The sequence below is a fragment of the Anopheles merus genome, unplaced genomic scaffold (assembly GCF_017562075.2).
Source record: "Anopheles merus strain MAF unplaced genomic scaffold, AmerM5.1 LNR4000077, whole genome shotgun sequence".
NCBI lineage: Eukaryota > Metazoa > Arthropoda > Insecta > Diptera > Culicidae > Anopheles > Anopheles merus.
The window spans coordinates 66,408-86,782 of record NW_024427657.1 but is presented as its reverse complement, the minus strand read 5'-3'; positions in this window follow the sequence as shown (position 1 = coordinate 86,782).

The following is a 20,375-nucleotide window of genomic DNA, read 5'->3' as shown; positions in this document are numbered from 1 at the left end:
TTGATGCTTTCTGATGCCTTTAGGGGCTACAGGGAGAAATGAATTCTCTTACCGCCAGATACAACTACCCAGAAGTGGAGGGGACAGAAGGATGAATGTAGCGTGTCAAGAAGCTTTGCTTGCAAATGAAATTTATTTAAATTTGTTGCTCGCAGCTATTGATGTTTCGGTTGGGGGAAATGGGAAAGCAAAAAAAAAGAAGAAAAGTAGCTCAGACAATGTTACTGCAGGCAGTGTTGAAATCCTGCCCAACAATGGAACCGATATGAACACATTTTTTGCTAGAAAAGGTTGTTTGTGTATGCATATTTTGTCTTTGCTTTCATTTCACTAGATGTATTTAACCATCAAAAAGAGCAAATCAAATTCAATGCACAAAAACACAAATTGTGCAACGCGTAGCATACATTTAGGGGCACTTCTTGTACAGAATGGGATTATTTTTTATTCTGTTGATCTTGCATTCTGCCTTCGGTCCCCTCGGAAGAAAAGGAGACACTTAAAACCTCAAGTGTCCAATAAGCCTCGGCTGTGTAATAATTCCGTATTGTGCTGAACCCCTCGCACAGCCGAGAGGGATGCGATCTTACCTTCCTGGGGTTTATTTATTACTTCCCATCAACAATAGGCCACAAAACATCACCGCGACGGTGCCCGTTATGCTGATGCGACCTGTTTTTTTCTTTCTTTCTTTTCTTTACAAATCCCGCGTTCGTGTGTTCTTAATTCTATTACTTACTTTCTTTTATTTTGTTCGGCTCCCCCTGCTCTCAAAAGGGGAATCCATTCGCTACGCACCTATAACCGCACCAGTGCAGACACTTTCGTACACGTACACAATGACGCAATGAGTGCGGTGGGGGCTGGCACCAGGAAATGCAATCAGCGTGGAAACGTGCACCACACAATCAACTGAATCCAATCAGTAGCAATAAAAGTCAAATCAAGCGTTGCCTCGAACGAGGTTTCGAATCGGTTGCTTTCGGCGCAAAGGTACCGAAATGGAGTTCTTGGGCGGTTACGCATGCAAGATGTTTGAATGAGAATTTTCCACGTTTGCTTGAAGAGGGTTCCCGGACACGAATGCGAGGAGGTGCTCCTGTATTGTGTTGGTTTTTTGTTACATAAAAATGGCTAGAAGCATAATTTTATGGTCGCGTGGTTTGTTGGTCTGTGATTAACATAAGGGTAAGCAAATAGATATGATTTTTTTTATATCGGAAACAATGACAAGTGTTTTCGTATGACAAAACATTGAGTTGATTCAAAACATTTTTTCTATATCTCTCATTTTAATATTTATTTCTGAAAGATGTGAAAACTGTTAAATTTTAAACAAATTTTGTATTTAAATAATTACATAAAGCATTTGATTGCCGAGCACAATTTAACTCGTTTAACAAGAACCTTCAATAACTATCCAAGCTCATCTCCTGTACCGGTGTCTGGCTGAGATTCAAATGATGTTTTCACTCATTTTGCTGCCCCTCAGCCAGACATTGTATGTAACCAAAAAAAAACATAATATAAAAAATTCAGCACCACAAATAAAACCCTGCTCCCGGTACGGTAGACAATCTCGGGGGAAATAAATTCAAAGGACGGATCAGTATTCTAGTCTGCAGGATGGCATAAATTATTCAGCCTAATGAGCAGAAATTTTCGACCCCTGGATTCCGGTGGCAGCCAGCAGCAGACGTGCTTTCTTTTCACAAATAACATGGTAAAAAATGGCGACCCGTCTGTGGGAACTTTAATGGTCGTAACCTTGAGAGTGCACTTCGTGTTGTAATGAATGGAGCTTGGAAACTAAAGAGAAGGAGCAAACGGCCATCAGATGGATGAGTTTAGAGGGATATATTTAAAGTACTTTTCTGGGGAATGTTGTTAAATGAGCCAGATATTTCACAAATTCGAAAAAATGTATTTTAAAGTTGTTGTACCTGCTATTGAATTATTTGTCTCGGTACGAAAAGTCAAACGTAATTTAATAAATAGACTAAAGTAAAAGGCACTAGTGGAAGATTAAACATCTTTGCCTGACCCGATTTGAAACGCCAGTAAACTGAATTCCAAAGCCTAACAAAATGTAAACAGATTCCCCCTTAAAAGGAAACCGAACCGAGCCGAGGAAAAATAGACCACAAAAACACATGGGAAATGAAAACAAACACAACTTCTGTTGCTCCTTTTGCGTTTTCCGTTTTTTTTTGTTTTTTTTGTTCAAAATCGTTAAGGCTTTCTTTTTTCATTCGGTGCATCCTTTACCTATTCAGGCTGACCATCAAGAAGCGTCAAGAGATGAAACGAAATCCTCCATTCAAAATAGAAGCATGTAAATGATAGGAAAACACAGCTGAATGTTGCGTTCCCGAATAACCCTACGACTTTTTTTTCTACATTTTTCGGGCGACCTTTAATGCCAAGCCGCATTAACAATTTATCGATTCGCCAACGCAAATACGGGCAGCGTGAATGCAGAGGGAATGTGTTTGAAACGCCCGAAGGAACCCCGTCCAAGCCGGGGGTAGCTCACCACTTAAAGGTAGCCCTTGCCGGGTCGTTCTGATGGCGTCGCAGTGCGTTGCCACTGCGAGTGTTTGAATTGTCAGGGAACGCATCAAAAGGATGTCACCATGGGTTGCTTTCCCTTCGGACCGCTCCACTGCCTTGGCGGTTGCTGTTCGCTGTTTGATTGTTGATTGTGAGTCAATAATCGGATAAACCCTGAATGGGTTTGGCTTTGGTTGGATTGTTTAAATAAATCGCCCCCGAGCAGAAAGGATCTGGCCCGGCTGGGTGGTTATGGCGACTTTTTTTTTTACTCTATCTCTATCGTGTTGAGCGTGCAAAGGTTAGGTTGACATATAGTGGGGCATTGGGAAGAATGGCGGCTGGGCTGTGAGCCTTAATATTCATGAGAAATATTCCTTTATTGTGTTTTGTCTATTATGCGTTATATTTTTAACATTCAAAGCCTTCTTTTATATGGGATAACTGTTTGTTTCGTGCGGGGAGCAATAGAATGTATTTTTTGCTTTTAATATATCATTTCTGTTTTTGGAAAATGTGTATTTATAACACGATTATTTGTGTTTTCGTACTGTACTACTAGCACTGTTTCAGGTCTAGGCTTTTGTTTATTTATGTTTTGCGTATTACTTGTATAAATATACCTCAATGTATTAGTTCTTTCCATTAAAGACTGATTCCGATGTTCAAAGTCTAATTAGATTTTTGTTTAAATTTGTTGCAAGTTTTTGTAGTTTTTGATGAAAATACTCAATTTGATACCATTTATTTATTATAATTGCTTTGCTTATGAGATGGATAATCGAAATTAAATTGTTTTCTTTTTCCTGTTGTTCTTTTGTGGTTTTCTTTCTTTACCTTTGATTATTTTTTTAGTTTAATGTTTTTGGTCATTTAAATTTCTCCTTTTTTGCCTCTGACTGCTCCACGTTTACATAAATAAACGACAACATACTCTGTATGAAATCTTTTTTCTACTCTTATCAATATTCGTCACCTCATTATACACATACCTCACCAAATCAAACAGCATGGGACAACTTTTAAAACATTGTCGATGCATCTCTATAACCATCTCGTTCATAATCATAGCGAACTACATTATTCAAATAGGTCACACAAAGTTCACGATTCACAAATTGTGTCATCAAGCCTGACATCTCGATAAAGCCGACACGGTCGCCCTCCTGCCTGCCGTCTACGTGCCGCTACAACTCGCAAACGGCACTGTCTAACTCAATCATAATCCTTCGCCTCCTGGTCGGTTATGAAACGGCGCAATGTTTCAGTGCACTACACACATCTCTGCCCGCTTCCCTCCCTCCACCAATCGGCAACTTGGTAAAGTATGTTCGCACCCTTTCTTCCTATGCGGTGTGATCGGTGATGGACCGCCAATCGATTATCATATAAATGATAAAAGTTTCCCTTCGTGGCACAACTACGGTACTACGATTTTGAAGACGGCACATCATGGACGAAGGGTGCAAAAGACAGTCCTTTTCTTCCCACTCCGCTGACTTCAAACTGCCCACGGTGCTGTAGTGGGTTAAGGTGATGAGTATGTGTGTGTGTGTGTGAGTTGTATATTTTGTGGCGTGAGATAAGATGACAAGGAAACAAAGTTCACACCGCTTGACGAGGGCCAGATCGACTTCCTTGTGCGCTCCGTTGTGTGCCACTCAATCATCGAACTGGCCGTCCCCGGTGGGACTGTTTTTGCAGTGGCGCTTTATGGGTTTTCCCCCTTTTGCAAACCCTACCGAGCACGAAGACGCTACGAAGCTAGTTTGCTTCGGTGCATTAAAACCGTGTGGAGGGTGGTGAAATGAAAGCAAACCATCTTATAATCTCATAAAAACAAAAACCCCTTTTTGTTGCGTCGCCCTTTCGGGTGGCTGGCGCGGACAGAGGAGCATCTTGGTGCACTTTGGCGACTGTACACACACACTTCGTTAGGGCAGAGCAAATAATGGAAGAGAGGATATAAATTTAAAAATGAAATTCCAACTCGTCCTTATCCTTTTCTCCCTCTGCCGCTGGCCAGCTCCCAAACTGGCATAAGACGGAAGTGTTTGTGTTTATAAAAATTGTATTTCCCATTTTTATGACTTTTCTCACACGCCAGGTGGAAGGATATGGTGGAGCCAGTTGCTGTTTTTCCCTCAGCTCAGTTATACCGAGGAAGCGGGCTCGTTCACCCCTTTGGGCTCTTTTACACAAAGTTGCTTTGTTGCAAGACGTTTGCCATCCTTTATGTTTCGTGTTGTGTATCGCTTTATTTCTCCTCCCGGGCCTGCAGCGGGCATGCAATGGCGACCTGTGTGTGTGTGTGTGTGTGTGTGTGTGTGTGTGTGTGTGGTGTGTGTGTGTGTGTGTGTGTGTGTGTGTGTGTGGTGTGTGTGTTGTGTGTGGTGTGTGTGTGTGTGTGTGTGTGTGTGTGTGTGTTTGTGCACAACATGATTAGCATTTTGTGTCAGCAGCATGGGAAACCGAAGTCTTACCAATGCGAATAGCAAGTGAAGCTAGTTTTCTTGTGCAAAACGTACGCGCTTGAAATGCACGGCTACAATCTTCCGTCCAATCTGGTTGTTACACTAGTTGGAGCTAAAGCTTTCGCTGGGAAAACAGAATTTTGTAGTTTATATTTCTGAACAATTCGTGTTGGCTGTCGTGTAAAAGTTTATACTGCTAAGAGTTGTATGATTTAAAATCTAGCAAACAAGAGGTTTAAAACAGTCCAAAGGAACTGAGTGTTTTATAAAGTAATGGTAAAGGAAGCTTCAATAAAGCGATTCTTTCCACAGCTTGGGCAAGTTAGTAAACAAGACTATAAAATTGATAACTTGACCTCTTCCAGTACCTGTTTTGTAAAGCTGCTTTCAACCCCTCGGGGAGCTGCTTCCTGATGATCCTCATTCAATAAAATGTTGAACTTTTTCTCCATTAAAACGTGGAGTGTTTTTTAAATCTTTTTGTTTCCTTTCGCTGGAGTCACAATGCATTTGATGGCAAAAGGTACGCTTTTTCTCTGGTATCCGATCAAAATGGTCAATATTATTTCACATCGAAGGACTTGCCTTTTCAACCAGCTCAACCCTTCGGTTGGACTAGCAGCTTCCAGAAGGCAAAGGAGGCGAAGAAACCGGACTCACTGGCAAGCAGTTCATTTTATTGCAGCTACACAAGCGAAGCTGCTGCGCTTTGCATTTATTTATTCTCCAGAGTGCAACACCTCGGTGCAATCGTTGCTAACGGGTTCCGATTACGCTCCATTTCTTCGTTAAAGGTAATGGGCGATGGTATGATTTTTTTTTCTTTTTTACTCCCATGAAGCTTTCCAGGAGTAATAGGATGCTAAGGAAGGGATTGTAACATCGCAAACAGTTGTTAGCGATGGGAAAAATGAGAGTGGAATGGCGTTGAGTTACTGAGCGCTTCTGGATCTTCGCTGGATGCGCAGGTAAGATGGGTGAGAAATTTGAAACAGCTGTTTCAATTGTTGTTTACTGTCAAGCTGTTCCGTTACACGGAGTGGAATGTGTTTTATTGCGCGCGGGGGAAGTTATCAAAGTAGACAGGTGCGAGAGCAATGAACAAACTTGGAGTTTTATAGATTTTTTTTAATTGTAAAAATTAGGCAACATGGAAAAAGCAATTATTATTTTTAGTATTCATTTAAAGCCAGAAGGTTAAAAAGCTGTGTTAACTTAAGATGCGTAGATTTGTGTTTCAACTTATACAAAGAAAAGAAATTATTTTATTCAAAAAAGTTGGAAGTCGTGCCTAGAGAAGTAATGTACATTGGTATTGAATAATAAAAGAGTATTTTGTGTATTTTTTTATGAAAAATATGTTAAAAAATAAAATAAAAAAACATTACACATTTGATTACTTAATAAAGGCTACTATCGTTACAACATACAGTCGAATTGTAAAATTATTGTAGTAAAACTATTTCAGAATGATTTTAATTGAAAAATGAACAAATGAACACCATGAACAATTTGTTTACATTTTTTATTTTCAACGCCTAAATATATGCTCTGTAATGGGATGGGATCCGAAGCCCTCCGAGGGATAACATAGGCTCTCCCATCCAACTCCTATTCCGACACGTCCTCGTCGTGCAGAGTGGTAACATGTGCCTTCATATATCCTAGCTTGGGTACACGGGCTAGATCCAACCCCTTGGGCGGATGGTGGCATATGGCGAACCAGGAGGGGGGTGGGTATCCCGGGAAACTGGGTGCCTGAACGTCGGGGGGGCAACCCGACGCTAAATAAAACGGCCACGTGGGCGCAGGGCCAGTCACCCAGTCCCATGGAACAACTGACTACAGAAAGCATCAGAAGGATACGAAACGGACTTAACGATACCGACCCAACGCAATGCCCCCGGACAACGATTAAAATGGGCTCATGGAACGTACGCACTCTTAGCAAAGCCGGAGCCTTGAAACATCTTGATGACGCCCTAGCCACATTGAGCATGGACCTCGTAGCTCTACAAGAGATTCGGTGGCTAGGGAACGGTGTGCACAACAGGCGTGGTAAGCAATGCTACGATATTTACTACAGCTGCCACGACCGCCACCACGTGCTCGGAACGGGTTTCGCCGTAGGTCCCCGGCTGAAATCCGTAATCATAGATTTCAAGGCTATAAACGATAGGCTATGCACCCTGCGCATGCGAGGCAAATTTTTTAATATAAGCCTCATAAACGTTCACGCCCCTACCGAAGATAAAGAGGAAGAGGAGAAGGACCTTTTTTACGGCCGCCTCGCTAGAACTATAGATGCGTGCCCCAGGCATGACCTCAAAATCATCCTGGGGGACTTCAACGCAAAAGTCGGTAGGGAGCCAATGTACCGCCAATACACTGGCTGTCACAGTCTGCATGAGCACAGTAACGATAATGGTAGTAGATTGGTCCAGTTCGCCGCAGCGAACAATCTGGTTGTAGGAAGTACCAAATTTGCGCGGAGGGACATCCACAAAATGACGTGGGCGCACCCGGATGGCGAATCCTTCAACCAGATCGACCACGTGTTAATAAGCCGCCGACGACAGTCGAGCCTGTTAAACGTCAGAACTTATCGAGGAGCCAATATCGATTCCGATCACTACTTGGTTGGCTTAGTGATACGTTGTAGAATCGCCCGCCCCCGCACCAATGGGGGCGGAGAAAACACGCAGCCTCGCTCAACACGGACTCTCTAAGGGACATTACTGTCCAACAGGAATTCAAAGCCGCTTTAGACGAGTCTCTACTACCAGAAAACAGATATGAAACTACGAGCGAGAGGTGGAACGCTCTAAAAACAAAAATAATAAACTGTGCAAGAAATATACTCCCACCACGTCGTGGCAACACCAAATCTGGCTGGTTCGACGATGAATGCAGACAAGTGACCGAACGTAAGAATACTGCATACCGAGCAATGCAGCAACGGCATAGAACGCGGGCATGCGCAGAGGAATATTCACGGCTCAGACGCGAAGAGAAACGAGTTCACCGCTCTAAGAAGCATGCTTGGAAGAGCAAAACATGCGGGAACTCGAGCAAACCAGAGAGGCGTACGGACCGACACGAAAGTTTTACCAAGCGATAGCAGGTCACCGAAACAACGTGGTACCTAAGGTAACCTGCTGTCGCAACAAGGATGGAGATCTGGTTAGTAACCAGCCAGAGGTCCTCTCGCGGTGGGCTCAGTACTTTGATGAATTACTCAACGACCAGTTAAACGAACAGCTAGAAGCGCCACTAGCAGATAGTGTCATGCTACTGCCACCTAGCATAGAAGAAACACGAAAGGCTATCCGTCGGCTGAAAAATAACAAGGCACCCGGAACCGACGGAATTGCAGCTGAACTGGTCAAGAATGGAGGTGCACGACTAGAAAACGAGATTCATCAAATTGTTACTGAGGTGTGGGATAGCGAATCGATGCCTTGTGATTGGAATCTCGGCATCATCTACCCCGTATACAAGAAGGGAGACAGGTTGGACTGCAACAACTACAGGGGTATTACGGTGTTGAATACCGCCTATAAAATATTCTCCCTGATCCTTCAGGATCGCCTTGTCCCGCACGTCGAAGAGATAGTAGGAAACTATCAAAGAGGATTCCGAAACGGAAAATCAACCACTGATCAGATCTTCACCATGCGGCAGATCTTGGAGAAGATGGCTGAATACAAAAACGACACATACCATCTCTTCATAGACTTCAAAGCCGCATACGATAGCATAGCCAGGGTAAAACTGTACGACGCTATGAGCTCATTTGGAATCCCGGCCAAACTGATAAGGCTAGTTAGAATGACTATGACCAACGTCACATGCCAGGTGAGGGTGGATGGAAAACTCTCAGGACCTTTTGCTACCACCAAAGGTCTGCGCCAGGGGGACGGGCTTGCCTGTCTCCTATTCAACTTGGCGCTAGAGAGGGCCATCCGCGACTCGAGGGTGGAGACTACGGGAACCATCTTCTATAAGTCAACCCAGATCCTGGCATACGCTGATGATATAGACATCATTGGTCTGCGGCTCTCCTATGTAGCAGAAGCCTACCAAGGGATTGAGCAGGCGGCAGAGAGCCTCGGATTGCAGATAAACGAGGCAAAGACCAAACTGATGGTGGCAACATCAGCGGACCTACCAATAAATAATCCGAATCTACGTAGGTGTGACGTACAGATAGGTGAACGCACTTTTGAAGTCGTCCCACAATTCACCTATCTTGGGTCAAAGGTCAGCAACGACAACAGCATGGAAGCTGAGTTGCGCGCAAGGATGCTGGCTGCCAACCGGTCATTCTACAGCCTGAAAAAGCAGTTTACCTCAAAGAACCTGTCGCGACGGACGAAGCTGGGACTATATAGTACCTATATAGTACCAGTACTCACATACGCCTCTGAGACATGGACACTGTCCAAATCTGACGAAACCCTCTTAGCCGCGTTCGAGAGGAAGATGCTCAGAAGGATACTTGGCCCCGTATGTGTGGAAGGACAATGGAGGAGCCGCTATAATGACGAGCTATACGAGATGTACGGCGACCTCACTGTCGTACAGCGTATAAAGCTCGCCAGGCTCCGGTGGGCTGGCCATGTTATACGCATGGAAACGGACGACCCAGCCCGTAAAGTCTTTTTAGGCCGTCCACAAGGACAGAGGAGGCGTGGTAGGCCCAATTGAGGTGGCAAGATGGCGTGGAGGCGTCCGCCATTAAGGCCGGGATAACGGACTGGCAGACGAAGGCGCGAGACCGTGAGCGGTTTCGGACACTCCTGAGGCAGGCCAAGACCGCAAAGCGGTTGTAGTGCCGGATAAGTAAGTAAGTAAATATATGCAATTTTCATCACAATACATCGTTTTTGTTAATTTTGAAGCCAAATTTAAGTCATTACATGTTCAAGACACTTGAATTGTAGTAAAACAATTGTTTAGTAACAACAGAATATGTCTGACAACAATTTACATGGCGTGTGTAGTAGTTTCCTTTGGTAGTATTATTATATTTCTTGTGACTCTCGTAAATGTTTGCAGCTACATGTCGAGTTATAATCAATTGTTTAAATTATGATTATAACATAAAAGAATAGGTTGCGAAAGCAATTTTTAATCTTATTACAACAAACAACAATCACACATGAATTCATTAATATTAATGTTCTTTCCTTTCGCTACAAATTATTACGGTTAGTATAAATTACAAATCTAATTAGCACTCAAGCTTAATCGAAAACATCCGCTGCTAGAAAAAAACAAAACAAGGTAAGAGGTAGCTTTCGTGGCACAAAACTTTTGCAATCACTAAAAATTAGTAAACCCGCTTTCCTGTACAACTCTCCCGAAGGACTAAACCATTTGCCCTCCCAAGACAACACTTGGTGCTTCTGCAACATATTAACCACACTTAGCACGGTTGTAATTTGCCCCGCTACAACGAAACACAGGGACAAACACAGGGGATGAAAATTAAGTGTGCCAAAGAATATCACTCCACGGCAACATAGTTTCCTACCAGGTTACACGGTTACGCGAGAGCACGAGCAGAAAGCTTGCTGCCGCTTACTTCGATGCTGTTTGGAGAAGTTTTCAATGCCTCTTGAAACGCGTGCCTTGGGCATGCGTGCTGGTTGGCGCAGGAAGGAATCAAAGCAGCCGAGCTGTCATCAAAAAATCGACCAGCGCACCAACGGCACCAAGCCACACACCTTTCGATGGCCTCTCGGCCGCGGAGCAACATCTTTTAGCAATATTATTAAAAGTTTCAAGCACTCATTATGGGATATTGTTACATAATGACAGTTTTCCCGGCGACAGCGTCAAACACCGTCCAGATTGTGTGGAGCACGAACATGGTTAGTAAGCAGAAGCGGAAGAAAAATAAGTTGCACGATGCTACCTTGTCCACCCTGTTGTTTGCGGGGAGTAAGTTTGCTCGCAACTCGCAACCGTAAAGCACATCGTTTGGGTTAGTTATGAAAAAAGTTCAATCATTTTATCTTGCTGGCGGGCGCTGTGTACGTGTGTGTGCTGTGTGAAACCACAAACACACCGGTTCGAGGACATCAGCAAACCAGGTAATTCTTCTTTTCCTACGAAAGAAGAAAAAAGCTGTCCACAAACCATCTTGTAATACCGTCACCCGGAGCCAGCGAGCGCGAAGAATCGTGACACAAGAAACAGCTCTTAAACCATTCGTTCGCAGAACTACCTTCACGTGCTGGCGTTCGCCCGTATGCCGGTCGGGTAGGGTTTTTCTTTGTGCGGCGAATAAGAAAGTGAACACAGACCAAAAAAAACAATATATGACAAGGTGAAGTTGATAGTGGCAGCTTCACCACTCCACTGCGCGCAGAACCCTTGCGTGTGAGTGTGTGCTGGATGGCAAATTTGTTGCTCTTCGTGCACTTCCTTTATTGTTGCAGGACGTCGTTTGTTGAAAGTTTTCGTCCGGTTTTTGCTAACCCACAGCCACGGGATCAGCTGGAGCTGCAGAACATAATAATGGAAAATTCTGAACAGAATAAAAAGTAAAGGCTTACCCCGCGTGGAGAGCAAAATCCAGACGATGGATTATTCTCGTTTTTTGTGATAAGTAAGTCTTGGGCTGGACTGGAGCTTGAGGTTTTTGTTTTTTTTTTATAAGGTAACATCTATTTATGTTATTTCTCTGCAGCACAGCCATGCGGGTACGGTTTCGCATCGCATCGCAGATGATGAATTGTTTACACACTTTCGCGCGGTGAGAGTAAAATTGATGAGCTTTCCGCTGAGTGATGCTTTGCTCCGGCTAATAAGCAGCTGTTTGGCGGTAGACAAGCGGCTTTTAATGAAGAGCAAGTGATTTGCGGGCAGTTAGTGAGCTTCCATTGCGTTGAGTTGTGTTGTTCTGCAATAATAAAATGGTGAAATTGATTGAACTTGTATCTTTTTTTCACGTTGACAGAGCAATCATAGAAGTGCATTGTGATTAATTTATTTGTTTTTATTTTCTTTTTTTGTGCAAAGGGAATCTCTGTTTTGTTTACACAATTGTTAAAAGAGCATTATTCAGAAGATATGCTGGAGCACTAACTAGCACATTCACTTACTGTATTATTATTAATCAAATTAACAAGCTATATTGAGTAATGAACAGTTTAGTAGAACATCGTTTAGTTTTCCTTACATCAGATTTATGTATTCACTTCTTTAAAAGACCAACCATGTGTATAATTTAGTTGTATGAATTGTATGAAGTTGTTTCAATGATTTCTCTATTTTAGAAAACAAGGCCACTTACTCTTCCGCTCATGCATTGAATATGGTTTTTTTTTTTGAAAATTTATTGAAAGTATTAATATTAGCATTGGGGTCCTTTCCGTTTTAAGTTCGTAGGCTGTTAATTTCAGCCTGTCAGCTGTTTACATTGCATAGCAGTTTTCGAGCAGCTATCAAATTAGGTACAATATACAGGTGGGCTTATCCCAAGGTGTATGAATTTACAAAGGTTGATTTTTATCGCTTCTGTTTCTGAGTGAAGATTTTAAGAGTGTTTTGAGCATTCGTTAAACCTTCACAAAGCCTGTTTGAGCAAAAGTTTTCACCCGTTCTGTCTAAAAGGAACGTTCAAATTTGGTTATAAAAAACATGCTATGAGACCACTTGGACTACATACATTTTGATTCTAGATTCCATAACCAGATCTCCTTAATACACCTTGGGATAAATGTAAACACCACCTTGTTTTGCCATTTTTCGAGCAGGCACTCGAATGTAATTCTAGCTTTGAGGCTAGAATAATCTAGACTGAAAATTGCAGGCTAGTTTTATGTGTGATTTTTTATTGGAGTGTATGGAGTGAGAATCGTGTAAGATTTCAGCCTCCAACTGTCAAACTCCATACACAAAACTGACTAGAATCGTGAAGGGTCCCATTATTAGTATTTTTTTTGCTTGTGCTATCCATTGTTCTAGTAATAGTGTTTACAGTAAGATCTAGCAGTTGATATATAATGCATATAATGTTCAAGAGGCTTTTATTTCCTTTTGTACATCATAAATAACCAGGAATCTTTGCAAGTAACTTTTCTGCTAAATTTATAATTCATTCATGAATGTCAAATGTTATTTAATTTAATTTATGTTGAGCTTTTATTTAGTTTTGTTACAAAGTTCGTTTTTTTTCAAAAGCAAGTGAAATGAATCAACATCCAATAATGTGGAATTGTCGTAAGCATGCTTGTGCTTAAAAATAATAAATTAGATAACTTGAAGGGATTTGTTCTATGCTCAGAGAGCTAAAAATTATTGTAACGTCAAAATTTAATTTAGTTTCTAATACAAAATGTTGTCATGATTTTGAGTATTTGCTAAAGGATGCAAAACAAGTCTCACAAAAATTAAGCTTAAACATACACTTAAAGGAACGCAAAGAAAAAACAAGACTCATTTCCCTTACCATAATTCATAACCCAAGACGTTCGTCATAAAACAAGATTCCGCAAACGTTAAAAACCCCAAACCATGTAAACATTAAATTATCCGTACGTAAAAGGCTTGTAGCAAGTGCTTCACCCAAAAAGCAAAAAACCCCTCCGTCACCCAAAGACAAAGGCATAACATTTCCGTTACGAGTTTCCGAACCGCAGTGGTTTAGTGAAGCGGTTCCAGAATGTTCAGAGCCAAGCAGCGGCATAACGTGTTGTCATAAATTTGTCCTACATCATAAATCTGGAAAGTATACACGGGCACACACACACAATTTACAGCGAAAAGTAAACATAAATTTATCATCATCGCACATTCGTCGTCGTCGGCGTGCACATCATTGTCACTGGGTTAGACGGTCGGTGAACGGGTTCGCTGCTTCTTCTGCACACACAAAATGCGGTAAAGGAAACGCTGTTACGTTCACATCATCAGTTGGGAATGCTGATTAGCACACATATACACACGCCAGCTCTAGAGCCGTTCGGAGCAGGATTTGCATCATGACAAGGGCAGCTTATTCGCTTAGTAACAGTGTCGCTTTCTTTTTCTCTCTTTACGAAATATCTCTTTCTATACTCTCACTACCTCTTCTTCCAGCGGTGTCAATGTGAGTGCTGAATACGCTCCGCCTGTCTGTCTGTCAGCCTGCCTCAAAGCCAGACTAATGCAAGTGCTGGTGCATGTGCACACTGCACGCTGCATACGACTGCACCTTGCACACGAGGCGGAGATCTCGAGCTCATTTTCTTTGGGGTTGATTTTCCCCGTCATACAGATGTATGTCCGTGGGCGGTGAATCCCGTTCACTGTTAAACATAATCGTTTAAGTCCCGGGATGCTCCGATGGAAATACAAATCTCTGCAACCGTTGGAATGGATTCTTATCTTTGTTTGACTCTTTTTTTGAGCGCCGCAAGAATTCTGGACACTTGTGGTGAGTTGATCCACGGAATCTGTGTTTTTTTGCATATCCATGGCACAGTGGTATGTCGCATTCGTATGATTATAGTTGTAGCTTATGGAAAGGCTGAACGGCTGGCTAGTCGTCTTGGAGGTGCTTACTAGCATCAGCGAATGTGGAAAGTTTCATCCTGCCCGCAGTTTTCGAACGGGGTAAGCTTGTTAGAACGTTGCCACAAAAGCTGACATTTCGGTAATGTCAGCCGCGAGTCAAGAGGAAATGTCTGGAGAGTGAAAACTCGAGGAAAGAACCACCGTTCCCTTTATTCTATGGAGGACAAACCATGAGGCAGCGGAATGAAATGAATGTACTTACCCCGTAGTTTCGGGAAAGGATTTGTCCTCGTTTTGTCTGCAGTGCGCGAGCGTGTAACTTGTACAACCGTACAACGGGACAGGGTGAGGGAAATACATACAATTCTTGTTATAATTTGCAGCAACTCTATGAAGTGGCTGCTCATCCTGGTTGATGGAGAAGCGCTTGTGAAAGTTGACGCGAGCTTACATGTTTTCGGTACAGTGTGCAGAGTGTGAACGGTACCAGGATTTGAATGCAAAATTTTAATCATTACCATGGCATGCGAATGCTTTTTGTCATTTTGACTCTTGTGGTATTCTTTTTTTTCGGAGGAGCTCACGCAGTAACATGGAATGGTGCAACGAATGTATAGATATTGTAAATGCATTTTAAAACTTATTTTCTTCTTTCAAAAATTTAAAACATTTTTATGTTTTTTCCTAAGGCATCACTTCACTAAAATTGTCATCATTATTTTTAATGTTTTCCCGAGATTTTTCCTTAGGCATCACTTCACCAAAACTAAGCGACAGCAATATTAAATTGTTCTGTTTGACTGTTAAATTATTTGAATTTGACTTGATCCAACAGGTGTTAATAAAACAATATTTTAAAATACAATTGATGCTTCATAATATTTAAAAATTAAAAATTCGTGAGAAGCTGGATGATTACTTCTACCAGATACGAATACTTTAACGCCTAAACGTATGCAATTTATTTCTGCTTTTTTGCTGACTAAATTCAGTTGAAAATCAATAGATAAAAATGTCCAACAAATATTCAACAATATTTTTAGTCCATTCCAATTTATTGCCTTGTCATCGAATAGTTATTTTTAAATTATAATTGTAATCATTTTCGGTTATTAAGTTTTATGACATTTTTTTCAATGAACCTCAATTTCAAACGCACCAAAACAAAGTCATTCAATCCCTTGGGAAGATTAGATTCCACTATTTTTAATAATGTATGCAGCTATTTTCAAAATCAAATTTTTCCTAACCAACAAATGAGAGCTCCAGGAGGAAGAAGCAGCTCTTCATGCGTGATGTCTGATTGACGGCTGTAAAAGAAGTCAGCCCGTCAGTTAGCCACCCAGCCAGCCTGCTAGACGATCCCGTTTCCGGCTGCAAATCGTAACGATAATGATGATGATGGCAACCGCTCCAGCGCGACGAAGCTGACGGGTGCCAGCAGCGCTCACAGATACAATAATCTAGCATATTCTTTTCACTTTTCATTCTTTCCCCTGGCACCACCCGGCAGCAAAAGAAGGGCCGCACCATACTCTATGCCCCATCTCACCCATCTCACGGAATGGGTTGCCTGTTCACTCATCGTAATCCATTAACGATTATTGCGTGCATCGCGCGTGTTTGACTTCCAGGGGGCAACCGCCTTCGCGACCGTCCGGATCATTATCCGTGGCGTTGTCAGCATCGTTGGCACATGCTTGCATACATTAACAGCGCACAGTGGAGGAGAAGGAATCAGTGAATTAATGATTAAAACAAGGATTCTCGAGGGCTGGAAGGTGGAATAGAGCATGCTGCTTACGCCCGGGCCGTGCCGCTTTCTTTTGTGCCGTGTGCTGCGGAGGCAAGCAAGCGAGAACTGAGGGAAATTGACTTCTTTCCGACGGAGCATATTCTTCCGCCGTTAACTTTTTGGCGGCCCTGCTAATGCTGGCGAGTGGGGCGGTTCTTCTGATTTAAGGTCTCGAGGAATTTGCAAGGAAGCATGACGGCGTAGGCTGGAAATGGATCTTTTACAACGTCCCTAAAAGTCTATTCTGGATCCACCGCCTCTTCCCCGAGACAGTGTAATCAGTAGTAGCGTTAGTAGCGTGCGGTGCGGCCCCCGAAAGGAATTGTTTTAATTTATTTCACTACCGGCGCACCACCACCGTAGTCCGTGGTGGTGTTTGGGAGTGAGAGAAAATCAGTACGCGCAGGAAAAAAGCAGAGGGATAAAAGAAGAAACCTGTTTCAAAAAAAAAGTGTTAGTACATTTCACCAAAGGAAAAGCGCTGTAAAACTGTACCGAAACTGTACTGCTTCCTTCCCGCGTGTGACGCTGGTGTGTCGATGATAACCGTGTCGCGCGGTATGCAGAATACGGACGAGCGAGAGGGCCAGATGGAGACTCCTTCGTCGGTGTTGTTTGGCGGGCCGGTGGGATTGTTCTTGTGGGATTAATTTATGAATAATTTGAGTAATGCTGGGGCAACGAGTGGCGTGCTTGTTCGCTATCTTTCTTTTTTGTTTTTGGGATGCGGTGAAAGTAGGGGATCGGTGCAGTCGGTAGGAGAACCCTTAGCACTCGGGTAGGAGTGTGATGGGTATCGTGTTTTATGGTTAATTTATGCAAATTTGCTCAAAAGCCGAGAAATTATTGGGAGGGTTTTTTTTGTAATGGAATCGAGTGTTAAGGGGGTTTTCTCCCTCAAGTTGAGAGCCCTGGATACTACAGTTGTGCAGCAAGTGTAGTGTTTTTTGTATTGGGGAAAGAGCGACAGGTTTAATTTTAAAATACAATTTAAATTATTTGGTGATTGAGATATGAAAGTATTATTTGAATTTGTTTGAAGTCTATTTTCGTACGAATAACAATAATTTTGGGTTTAAATATGGATGAAAAAAAGTTACTATGTATTGTCGTAAGCATTAAGCAAGTGCTCCTAAATGTATGCAATTGATGTATCCTTTTAGTTTGTGAAAGTTGATACATTTGTAAACAAATTCCATTCGAATTAAAATATTTGTTTACAATTATTTAAAAAAGAAACAATCCTAAAAATATAAACTAGAACAAAAATGAATTATAAAGATGAACTATGGATGGTATTAAAGAAATTCAATGCACAAACAAACACACTCTGCTAATTTCTAACACACCTCGCGAGGCACGAATTATGTTCAGCATCCTCTTTCCTGTTTATATCATAACCACGTTTAAACCTCCTACCTCTATCAAACCCCTCAACCTGACAGATCAACGGGATTATATGGAAAATCTGTTCCATCGTTCGGTCCCGTCAACGCCGCAGCACACGCAGAGCCGGGGCAGTTTTGATCGATCCGATTGTCCGCAGTGCCTGATTTGCTGCATCCCGCGGGGCAAACGGGGCGAGATCGATCGTAAATCGATTACATTAATTTCAATCAGTCGAAATTTTCAACGCTCGAGCGTACAAATCGGCGCGCAATCGCTCGTCAATCAAGCTGTTTACCTCTGGGCCGCCGGGTGGGCATAGAAATTGTAAAAATAAAAACAATCCAAAAAAGTGAGTGGTTGCATAGTATAGGCCTTCCTATTCTCGCTTCAGAAACATTTACAGCAGCTTGCAAGATTCAACAGTAGAGCGGGCAAAATTTGAACTGTAACGTACATGATTAAATTAATTTGACAGCTACGGGATACGATGTGAAAAAAGGGAAACGAGGGGAAAGAATTTCCTTGGGAATTTCCCTTGCGAGCATCGTAGTACATTTTCCTTTACGGTACAACAGTATGTGACAGTTTGATTGACGTACATACGGTGAAAAATTTGGTTAAGCTACAAAACTTTGCGGTGTGGTAAGGAACCATTCGGTTTTCAGTTTTTTATACAAGAACGCCAAGACGAATATTCAGCTTCGGTTGTTGCTCACTACAGCGCGCTGCTCGACATATTCTCGTGGGCTGCAAAGATGGCATTCACTCTTAGCTGTATTCTAATTAGATAGCATTCGGAACGGTACCGCTCCGAAGGGAATTCCCCGGGCCCGAGCCAATTGAATTTCAATGCTGTTCATTCTCATTTCACTCACGCAAAGAAGATGGAAATTAGCCGTGCTTACTTTGCCGTTGCTCCGCACGGTCCCCGAATGCATCTTTGCTCCCGCTGCTTGTCCTTCATCAATTAATGCTTCATTGTGATGTGCAATAAGGCGAGAGGTTTTCGGTTCGTTATCAAAACAGGCTTAAATAAAATTAAAAACTCTCCCACCATTTTTTTACCTTTTTAGCTGAAGAAGTTCGGCGATGAATAGCGCCGCTTCTGAATGGCCAAACTTACGCATCTTTCTCAATGGGGAAATGAGGCACAAATACAAGAGGCAAACTTCTACCCCCTACCCGGCGCCGGAAAAGACGGGCACGCGGTACCAATTTTGGGCAGACGCGCATCAAAAACTCTGAATGCAGTCAGTCGAGCGAACCGTATTTTCCAACCATCGGCTCGTTCGCCAGCGATTGGGGAATCTGTTGTGAGAAACAGCGGTTCCTTGCAGCGTTTCAGGCGCTGTGGTTTTCAAACCGAGCTGCCGTAAACGAGGGTGGTTAGCTTATATTTTAGAAAATCAGGCAGGGTCCTTGTCTCGGGGCTGCACACACAACACTGGTTGACTCTTTGTCTCCGCTACTGTGTGGCCGTGAGCTGTGCGTTTGTGTATTATTTTAAAAGCCATCTTTTCCCCCTTTTTTCATGTCCAGAATGGACCCCGCAGCAGTGGTGAGGAGATGCTTTTGCTCTGCACCCATCACTGCCATTCTGCGATTGTGATTTTTTACGCAAATATTGGTCTTTTAAATTATGAAACACAATCATAAATTAGCGACAAATGGAGGGTGTGCTTGGGTGGTTTGCCATGGGCGGGGGAGGCTGAGGCTGAATGCAGACCCGGGCGATATGACAGCAATAAAGACTTTCCGTTCGTACAACTGTCGGCGCGTGGTGGTCTGACTAAGGGCTGCTGACTGGAGGAAGGAGCGGCGTGTAGAACGATTTTTGGCCATTGTGTGTCTGTTTAGAAAATTTGTTTCCTTCGTCACAAAACGACTGTGAATGAGTGCGCGCGCGCGCGTGTGTGTATGTGTTTTCCATTGTGTAGTGTTTATTGTTCCATTATGCTCGGGGGATTTTTTCATGACTTCTTTGGCTAGATGTAGGGAAAGGTTTTTATCTGCTGTTTCCGGTGCTACACAGTGCTGCGTGCTGCTGTTTCAATGGGGAATGGATTTGCAATGTAAGACTTTTAGTAAATATTTTCGTTGTTTGAGGTAGTTTGGGTAGGATGTAAATGCATGTTGTAAGAGTTATTATTATCATTTTGGACTCGTTTTTATTCGTTTGGAAGCTTTGTTTGCAAAATATTGGTTTATGATTAAACAGATTTTGTAAATTTAAATCAATTGTCTGATCATTTCGTTTATAATTATGAAGACGCTTGTATTGCATACATTTAGGCGTTGTATGGAAAACAGGAATCATAATCTTAAAAATAACTTTAGGAATTATTTATCCTTCTTATTTATTTCTTTCGATTTTATCAATCAGGTACAACTTACAGTTTTTCCAAATAAAATGGAAATTTGAATCATAGGAGTATGTTTTATCGGAAGTAAAGACTTCGTAAAATTGAACAAAAACAAATCTTTGAAACCCAACAAAAAGCTCAACTGTTTGTTTTTACTTTCAAAAATCCAACAATTGCATAAAATCGTCTACCGTTTCGTTTCACATCATCCATCCTTATTTAATTCACGCCTTTTTACATCAATCTTTCACATTATTTCACGTGCACTTGCAACGATGTAACAGCGCTGCA